The 10,717-nt window shown below is 41.6% G+C and overlaps 1 long non-coding RNA gene across 2 annotated transcripts; it reads right to left on the minus strand.

Annotated features, from left to right (window-relative positions):
• Positions 1-569: 569 nt before the first annotated feature.
• On the minus strand, positions 570-3,554 carry LOC115614753. 2 transcript variants are annotated; one of them, XR_003993839.1, is made up of 3 exons: positions 2,311-2,677; positions 1,637-1,809; positions 570-898 (listed from the first exon to the last, which is right to left on the minus strand). It is a non-coding gene; the product is annotated as an uncharacterized LOC115614753 (long non-coding RNA). The 2 variants fall into 2 exon arrangements; XR_003993838.1 differs by lacking the exon at positions 1,637-1,809 and having other exon boundaries at positions 2,311-3,554.
• Between the last annotated feature and the right edge of the window lie 7,163 nt (positions 3,555-10,717).

Here is a 10,717-nt window from a genome sequence, read left to right on the forward strand (position 1 = left end):
GAAAAGTAATTTTCACTGTCATAATTTCAAAACATTTGTTCAAATTGTAGCCACAAATACACACCTGCTAATGTATCAGGTGCCAAAAAACCCCCTCTGTATGACTCAAGAGAAGCAAATGCCAGCTTCATCAGCAATGAATTTGGTGGATAAAACAAAAATCTGCCATAGTAAAAGCCAACATTTATTTTTTCCTAATGTATACTAAATTGTAGTATGATAAATATCACATTTTCCTCAATATCAAGAAAGCATCCTTTCTGTCCATTAGGGACACTAAGAGCAGGGATCATGGAGCCACTGGCACTGCTGGCTGCAGAGTCAGGGTCAACGTGCATGCAAGGAAACCCATGGCTGTATCAGAGGCTCCACCAATCAACAGTTTCCCCCCAAAACCCATTTTTCTTACCCTTACAACAACCACAAAGTTACCCAATCAACTGAAATTTCATGGAATGCAAGTCAAAATGAAGATGACAGAAGCGTCAGAGTAAATTAACAAACCAATTAACATAAAATTTTGTCTGAAGGAGGCAATGAGATCTAAAAAAATCAGAGCTTAAACATACTCCCCAATTTGTTCATATTTATTTACCACTAAAAATAAGGTCAACTTTAAAGCAAAGATTTAAGAAATGTGAAATAAAAGGATATTTATCGTTTGGTTGGACTCAGGAGGTTTTATCCGTTGACGCAAACCGTAGCCCAGTTACTTTGCCACACATTACTACCATCACTCATCTCCTGGGTCACACTGCATCTCCCATCCTTTTAGGTAAAGTCTTGGGATTATTGATTGCATGAATCAAAGCACCAGGGCATCACTGCTGCCTCCAAGCCGCCGCACACCAGGCTGCTGGATGGGATGGAGATGAATGGATCTGTTCTCAGTCTGCTCCTAGGGGACAGGAGGAACCAAGGAAATTGGTGAATGTTAAGTATTTTCCTAAATGGCTGCCAAGCCACTTCCAGAGTGCAAGTAATGAAGTCAGTTCTCTCTATTTTTTTTTTCATTCAACCTGAATGGTGGTGAACTCAATGCTGAAAACATGTGAAAGCCCAGCTAATTTGGGGGGTGCACGTGAGTCATTGTTTAAATCCCATCAGAACAGAACAAAAGCTTAACGATTATCCTATAGCATATCATGTCCTTCCATTAGCCTGTGAGCTCAAAGTGTGCTTATTTCAAACAAAAAAAGCCATAATCTGAGGTTTAGAAATTAAACTTCTTTGAAAACATGTATTTTGTGTTCCCCGTTAATTTGGTTCTTACAAATCTGGATTATTTGATTTTATGTAATAGACTAAATTTCTTTCAAATCAAGGAAATTTAGGAGCAGGAACATAAAACCCCCCAAACAAATCACATGCCTTTTCTCTTTGGCAAGGAGTGAGATACACAGAGAAAAATTAACCTGAGCTACAAACTAACGATCCGAGACCTGCGCAGCCCCATAGATTTATCTTACAGGTCTAATTAGATGATGTTTGCTGGCACTTCCAAAGGCAGCATGACAGCTATATACATCCTGGTGAGACACGCACACACCAACAAGAGAAGCTGTCAAAATGCCAGATGCATTTGAGACTCTCCAGACCCTATGCAATACCAAATTCTCTCTTCCTCTGCATATACCTCAGTCACCAAGGTGAGCAGCAAGGTGCTGGCATGATCGGTGCATGGGGGGTTTCCCAAACTGGGCGAACCTCCAGGGGAGCCAAGGGAGCTGCCAGGAGCCTGCAGATCACGCAACAGCAGCTGAGGAGACTCTCACAGGGCTGGAACAATGGTGGGCAAGCCCCCCACACCTATAAAAGAAGCTCTTAGGAAGTGCTAGCAACCAGGAGCACTATATGGACAGTACGGATGGCAGCAGTGAATACATGCATGGGAGATGTGTCTGGGTAGAGGAACTATTCTGCTTAGTGACAGAGCTCTGGGAGGAGGTGAGTAGGTTGAGGAGTATCAGGGAGCACATGTGAGAGAGAGGTAGGCTACTGGAATTGCACCCTACCTTCCCTGAGACAGGCCCAACACACTGAGTGGACGTGTGACATGGAGGATTCCCTATTCTCTCTCCACCTGGCTGAACACGGTGACTTAAGAGGTAGGGCAATAGTGACAAGTTCCTGCCTGTCACAGCAGGCGCATCTCCTCTGTGACCACCCCACCTTCCCAGATGCCTTTGAACAACAGGTATGAGGCTCTGCATGTAAACCAAGCAATAACAAGGACAATAGCAATCATGAAATGAAAGAGATTTTGATTCTTGGCAAAGTAAGGAGCGGGGGGATCATCAGAACCTCTACCTTGGACTCACTGAGGTCAGACTGTAGACTGTTTAGGAGCCTGGTTGAGAGTTCCTTGGGAGGCTGTTCTGAAGGGCAAAGGAGTCCAGGAAGGCTGGACATTCCTGAAGAAGAAAATCTTGAGGCACAGGAGCAGGCCATCCTCAGGTACTGAAAGATGAGCAGGCAGGGAAGAAGACAAGTGTGGCTGAACAGAGGGCTTTGGCTGGAACTCAGGTAAAAAAAAGAAAGTTTATGACACAAGTATTGTAAGAAACAGCTGAGGGAACTGGGGCTGTTCAGGCTGGAGAGAAAGAGGCTCAGGGATACCTTACTGATCTCTACAGCTACCTGAAAGGAAGTTGTAGCAAGGTGGAGATCGGTCTCTTCTCCCAAGTAACAAGTGATAGGACAAGAGGAAATGGCCTCAAGTGGTGCCAGGAGGTGTTTAGATTGGATATTAAGAAAAATATCTTCACTGAAATGGTTGTCAAACACTAGAAGAGGCTGCCCAGGGCAGTGGTGGAGTCACCATCCCTGGAAGGATTTAAAACATGTGTAGATGTGGCACTTAGGGAGATGGTTTAGTGGTGGACTCAGCAGTGCTGTGGTTGGACTTTACGATCATAAAGGTCTTTTCCAACCTAAATGATTCTATGATTAATATCACTAATATCAGTTATGAAATGTTTACAGGGAAGGGTGAAAGATCACCAATTTGCTGAGGAAATCAGAGGTTATCACAGGCCATCTTTCTGACAAAAAGACTAATCCTTAACAAGAAGGAGAAGCTGCCTTGTGCTGTGGCTTTGATCCGTGAGGACTCATGTATAATGCAACAGTGCTGTGGCTAATAGCAACAAGAAATAATTTACTCCTCTTTTAATGGATAAGTACTCCTCTCTCTTTTCTTAGCATATTAGAAGAGCTTCCAGCAAGTGATCACTCCTGCTTGGAGCAGGCATCACCCATTCCCCAGCACCACTAATGGGGGGGGGGAGTTTGCTCAGACTTACTGGGAGCAGTGGCACAACAAACTGCGCTCATTGCACGGGAATACTGAGTGCTGCTGGCAAATGCCTGTATTGCTCTCCCCTTCCGCATTCCCTAGGGTTTGTGGAAGAATTGCACCTCTACTAAAATAGTCTGAAAAAATAGCAAACTGCTCTCCTAATCCTTCCCACCACCCACCAGAAAGTGATGTACCTTCCTTCTCCTCCCCGAATACTGCGGTAAGTAGTGTGACTCTTGGAAAGATTTTCTTAATTTTTGTCAACATTCAGATAACTTTCCTACTTTGAGGTAGAAACAACCTCTGGAATCATACATGAGGCAGGGACGTACCTGGATGCACAAAGCCAGTGGCTCTCCCACATGCCACACAACGCTGCTGGCAGGGAGCTTCAGGAACACAATATATTCTGACAGTTCTCACAGACCTTTACCTTAAGGAGCTTATGAGAAAATGGCTCTCTGTTTCTTTACAGCACAAAATATGTTACCTGAGAAGATAAATTCCGTTAGGCAATGAAATGTACTTCATTTCAATAGTAAAAACAGATTTCCAGCAGGTTTTTTTCACTCTTTTCACAGCATTTCTTTTTGGTAGCGAGATGGCTTTCCTTCTTTCTTCGAATGCTCCTAACGATGAAATAAAGTCTGTAGTTCCCCAGATATTTAAGTTAAGAGGATAAAGACACAGACCTAAGCAGGGGGATTGTGCAGTCTTGTGGCTATGATCATATTATAAGATGCAGAAATGCACAGCAACTTAAGAAAGTAGCGGTAATGGAGGAAAAGGCCAAAGCTCTGTGAGTGCTCCTGTTGTCCATGGCTGAGGTTAGTACCACAAAAATGTACTATCACCTACAATTAATAGAAATCACATCATAGAATCATATCATAGAATGGTTTGGGTTGGAAGGGACCTTAAAGCTCATCCAGTTCCAACCCCCTGCCACGGGCAGTGACACCTTCCACTAGACCACTTTGGTTCAAGCCCTGTCCATGCTGGCCTTGAACACTGCCAGGGACGGGGCAGCCACAGCTTCTCTGGGCAACCTGTGCCAGCACCTCACCACCTGCACAGCAAAAAACTTCCTAATAATCTATATAATCTCCCCAACAGAGAGGGAGGCTGCTGCATGCCCTGTTTTTTTCCCTAAGCCTGGCCTTCATGGCTTTTCCAGCACCAATGTGCACCCCAGTTCTACTCGGTTGTTCCAGCTCGCTTGGCTGAGTGATCAAACCCTGAGCTGTCCAAGTCTAACAGAAATACTACCTCCTGTCAAAAAGCTTGCGAAAATCAGAGCCTCAGCCAAGGAAGTGAATCCTCTGCAAAGTGACTTGCAGAAATGTTGCTCCCCTTGAACCTTGGCATCGGGCTTTCAGTGAAGTGAACAGTCACTGGGTCATGGCATGGAAACGCTGCTCAAACTGGAAAAGCATTAGCAGCTGAAATTAATTTAAATTCTTTACTGGACTACTTTAATTATTATTATTTTAAAAGGAAGTATCCACTGAATTACTTTTTTAAAAGGAAGTATCCAGAGTTAATACACTTAAATGTTTTTACTTCTTCCCAGATATGAGGTGTTTCAATATTAAAGTCTCCAGGTGGCTTTGGGGTCCATTGTAACTGCAAAGAGAGAGACCTCTCTATCCAGAGATCAGGGCATCCTGGCAAAGCTACACAAAGGCCAATGTCTCTTCTGCCTTAGAAACAGACCGTATGCAGCAAACATCTACATAAAGAGCAATATTATTATGCCACGCTATGCTGGGTATTTCCACTGAGGATATAGAAGTTTTGTTTTCAATTCCACTTGTAATGAGATAGTCAAGACTGCTAACCAAGTACAAAACCTAGTTAAAGTATATTCTAAGGCTTATCAATGAAGTTACATTATCTCAAGTTAACATCCCATTAAAAGCACAAAATTCACTTAACCCTTACAGTCTTACATGCTGTAGGAAAGCCACAGTCTATTTCTTGCTATTTGAGAACAAATTCAAGTCCTAGAACTCACTATGTAACCTATTTTTCAATAAATAGGGTTTTCATGCTACACTAACACACAGCAGGGTCAGGAAAAATAACCCTCATTTATTTCACCATGGGGAAAAAGCCACAGACTGAAACTCACCCTAGCTCTATCATCATTACATGCATTTTAGCAAATGTATTTGAAATGCTATGCAAGTTCTTTATTCAGGAAACAACATGACAGTCTCTCTTACTGATGGCTATGCAGCATCTCACCGCAGGCGCCAAGCTCCCAATAAGAGTTCTCAGACTCCATGAGGCTGTCTTCTTAATTACTTCACTAATATTTTGATTCAGATTGAAACTCTTGTACAACATTTATTGCCTTTCTAAAACGAAAAGTTATGCTCTTCTGTTCACACCTAGGGTATAAAACATAGGTGCGCATGCATGCAGAAGAGCGAGACCCCATCAGCTTGTGGACTAGCAAAGGATTACAAAAACTAACTCAGAATCTGATGCTCTAAATCTGATGGAGTTAATCAGTACAATCACCACAAATGGCTACAAAAACATTTTACTTAAGGACATTTCTTTTCAATTTCCTGGTTGATAAGAAGGGATGAGTAAATGCTGCTATCTTCTGTCCTTTTCATAAAATCTAAAATGGCTTAGTAGGAAGGGACCTTAAAGCTCAATCCAGTTCCAACCCACTGCCACAGGCAGGGACACCTTCCACTAGACAACTTTGGTTCAAGCCCCGTCCATGCTGGCCTTGAACACAGCCAGGGATGAGGCAGCCACAGCTTCTCTGGGCAACTTGTGCCAGCACCTTGCCATGCTCACAGCAAAGAATTTCTTCCTAACATCTAACCTAAATGTACCCTCTCTAGTTTAAAGCCACTCCCCCTTGTTCTATCCCTACCTACTCTTGTAAAAAGTCCCTCTCTAGCTTTCTTATTGGCCACTTGAGGTACTGGAAGTTGCTTTAAGGTCTCCCTGGAGTCTTCTTTTATCCAGGCTGAACAAACCCAGCTCTCTCAGCCTGTCTCTATAGCAGAGGTGTTCCAGCCCTCAGAGCATCTCCGTGGCATCCTCTGGATTCACTCCAATGGGTCCACATTCTTCTTATGCTGGGGGCCTCAGAGCTGGATGCACTACTCAAGGGGGTTCTCACAAGAGTGGAGTAGAGGGGGAGAATCTATAGAATTTCTCAAATGCAGAAAGTAAATCCCACGCTGACTCTGGCATGATCAACCAGCCACACCACTGCAATGTTTGGTAGGGCATCATTTTATGCACCTGTGTAATTCAGGCATGAGAGTGAGTATCACTAGGAGAGACCTCAGCCAGTTCTTAGCAGGATAACCAACAGCCTCAGACATTCTCCCTACCAGTGAAACAGAAACAATTCCATTTTCTTTTTAAAGCAAATGAATGAAACGTGGCTCTCCATATTTCACAACATATATATATACACCCAAAACAAATAGCTCCCAGCAGTTTTGAGGATCTTTTCCTGGATTGTTCTTTTCAAACCCAGAAGATTCAGAAAGTATTAATTGAACCAAAATCTGAAAATTTCAGAATAACTGGCAAAGTATTTACTATTCATCAGAAATAATTCGCTCAGTTTGAGCTATTACAAGGGTCCCACAGTTATTTGCCTCACCCACAGTAGATACTATCGCAAGCAAAGGCTGATCACATGGATAAGAAGCACATAATTTTCTTCTCATCTAACCTCAAACTTAGCAATTTTCCCTTTTATAACATTTTATGGAGAAGAAAGAAGATGATGAGTAGGGGAATGAATAGGTAAGAGAAAAGATAATAGTAAAAAGAGTCAGGAAAGAGGTGATATATAATTTACTATGAACAGCAGTAGCGGCACAAGGACTTTGGGAATTTTACAGACAAAGCATGAACAAAATCTACATTCTCAATATGGACATTTTCTTGCATTTTGTGTCCTTTCTTTTCACTTATTTCAGAATATATATTTTAAGGATTCATTTTACTAAAAAAAAAAAAAATCTTCCTTTATAGAAATACAGCATGTTCCTCTGGCTAAAGTGATACTGTCTGGCAATTTGATGCAACAGTTCAACAGGTTTTGGCAATGCAGAAAGGCATAACATGGTAGAGAAATGAGACAGACAAATAAGAAGTGCTCAATAAAAGTTAGCTTGTCTTAACTAAAAGTTTTATACAATGTGCTATACTTTGATATGTATACAAAATGATAACGACAAAAGACAAAATTAACAACAATAAAACAACAGACAAATATTGTTGTTTCCTTTGGCATCACCTATAAAGTCTGACATATTATGTGAATTGAAACTGGTATGGCACTATTTGCTAGCCTTAGCATATCAGGAATAGGACTGCTAGTTGGTCAGTTCTTTTTAGAGGAAATTTTCGCTCAATGCTGTAATTTTGAACACCTTCAACCAGTTAGGATGAACCACAGATTTATCCAGAAACTCTTTCCACCACTAAGGTTTTCACAGCTGTGTGGGGATGTGGGAGAGGTTTTTGTCTTGTTTTTGTAAAATAAGAATAATTTAAAAAAAAAAATTGTAAGAAAAAATTGCAGTGAAAGATATTTCATCTTTAGAAACACAATGAGAAACCTAAACAAAATTAAAGAAACATAAACTTTGTCTTATCCCCTAAACCCTCCTTCCTTAATTTTGTTACGAGTGTATGGCTGAAACTAATTTCTCTTACCCAATATAACTGCATTTACTGCTTTTTTTACAGCTGAAAACTGCCTCAAAGCTGGATCACACCCTCTCTCTATCTTTAGTCAGCCACATCCACCTCTTATTTTCCCTTTTGTGGTTACTGCAAACAAGAGGCAACATTATTTCCAACGGTGAAAAGAACATACTTTCAGAAATAACTTCATTGTATATTTTTCAGGCGAATATCCCACACAAACAGCTTGTGTGGCACAACCGCAAACCATTAAGCAGGCAGGTGCAAAGCCCTCCTGCTCCTTCTGCCCTTCCATTGATGCTTGGATGGGTTTGTCTCCACAGCAGAAGACACATTCCCCCTCTCTGCCTGACTCCAGGCAAGTGTTCACAGAACAGCAAGGACAAGGTTGTAAGCTCTGTTGTAAAATGATCGTATGTGAAACAAGGAATGACAGCATGTGATGGGATGCTGGTAAAATCTCATTACCTGTGAGACCTGAGAAAAATCACCTTCGACGTGTCAAGCTCTAATAAAATGTTTATTGTTGACAGCCTTCTACTGTTGTTCCTGTAGAACCAAGACTTTTGTTACCTGATCACAATATTCGCAGTGGGAATGAGGATAGGACTTCCCATCAACTTCATGGTTCCTAAGCAAGGTTTCATCCCTGTTGATGTCTGCCCTGACAGAAAACTACTTGGGGCTTTGCAGTTTGGGATCTTACCAAAAAATATCTTCAGTCTGAAAGCTGTAAGAGCTGGACTGCCATCAGAAACCCCTTTTTTTAAATCACATTAAAAAAGAGCTTATGTTTTCAGAAAGGTTTCCAGAACAGGCATCTAAATTAGCTTCTTTGAATGACTTTCCAGTAGATCTTTCCACCCGAACCATACAGGAAGCTTACGGAGTTGAGCCTCCTTGTTTTGATACATTAAGACCAGCAGCGTAACTAGACCTGGGGCTCTTTAAATTATCCAAAGTGCAGGGACTGAAATCTGAAGCTAAAGCAACCTCCAAAAACATGCACACAATAGCTTGCTAAGAAATGAAAATAAATACGAATATTCCAATTACTGTCACTGCACTCATTTCCAGTCTCCAAAGACACCTAGCATGACCATCCCTTTCTCTCTGAAGAGCTGATCAGCAGATTAAAATACTTTCATTAGACTCCTTTTGTTTGAATAGGAACAATTGCAGCGATCTCTCAAGAACTGCAGCTGAGGAACAATATCAGAGAACTGCCACGCAGAAAATTTCTCTTTCTCTTTCGATAGGACCATTTCCAACGTATCTGAATATTTCTTCAATTTCCCTCTTAATAATACAAAACAAATAAAATTAAGAACATTTGGTTGGTAAATTCATGTGTACTGACTGGGAAAGAAGAGGTAAGAGGAGGTGGGGAGAGAGGAATATCTGTGTTGCCTGCATCAACAGGACATTCTTCAGGGATTTCTGAGATGACCATTCTGCTGATTTCCCACCCTGACTTCCCAAAGGGACAAGGAATTTCTGCAGCACAATCATCAGCGAGAGCCAAGATGTCTATCTATAGTTTTTGTAATTGAACCACCACAGCAAAACCTGTTATTTCACTAGGCAGTAAAGAGAATGAGTCTTACTTTGAGAAGAGAGGTGAAGCTGATCCAGAACGTGCTTTGGCCACTTGTGAAAACAAACCTTAATGAACCAAAGAAGAAACCGCACGCTCATCCCTTTGAGAGCATTTATGCAGCTCTGATTTCCACAGTGCAACCTTGTGCAGATCGGTGTGAGGGTGTGTTCAGCTTGCTTTGAAAACCTGAAAGCTACAGTCCCTCTTTTTCACCCTGCGAGCTGCGGGATGGAGGACCACAAGGGATGGAGAGCAATGTGCCATGGGGTAAGCACAAGTGTCAGCACCTGTGCTGCCCCAAGACCCCAAAATCCTGACAGCCTCAGGGAAGCTGTGTCCCCCAAAGGCAAACCTGCTACCGGGCTTTCAGACCCCAGTGAAACCAAGCCCAGGTTTACTATGCAAAAGCACAGGTACAAGCCACCAGTGCGGCAGGAACAGTACTCACAGCCTGAAAAAGAGATGCGATCACTGGTGGCCCAGCACTTGACCTCTGGATGCAAAAGTCATCTGGACAAAAACTCTCTACAAGAGCATCCAGACCCATTGCAGTAGCTGATCCCACTCACTTAATCTGAAATATATATGCTGTTTTCCTTTTTCTTTCTAGCTACTTACACCAGATTTGCAGGGAGATGTACTTTCAAAATTCAGATTCATGCTGCTTAAAGTTTTTGTTTCAAGTGTTTGCCGTACAACTTCAAGCCTCATTAAATTACAATATACACTTTTTCAGTGAACTCATCTGGTAAATACTGGGATGTTTCTATGTTCCAAGAAAAAAGGAGATTTTCTACATGACTACAAGTTGCAGATGTAAAAAGTCCCAACAAAACATAAACCCAAACATTTCCCAGAGAGAGCCAGCATGCTCTTTTTTAACATATGAAAAATTATCACAATCAAACCCTATTGTAAAGTGCATTTCAGAATTTGTTTCACCAGCTTTATTACCTAGACATCCAGGATATTTTTATTTTTCCCCAAGTAGAAGCAAGTATCTAAATGAGAGGAAAACTGATGATATATAGCTAGCAAGTGGTTATGAAAAATAAAAGGCCAAAATTTATCTCTATTGTTACTATACAATGAAGTATAGTACTATAAACTGATAC

This window comes from Strigops habroptila, chromosome 11, assembly GCF_004027225.2.
Source record: "Strigops habroptila isolate Jane chromosome 11, bStrHab1.2.pri, whole genome shotgun sequence".
Classification (NCBI taxonomy): Eukaryota; Metazoa; Chordata; class Aves; order Psittaciformes; family Psittacidae; genus Strigops; species Strigops habroptila.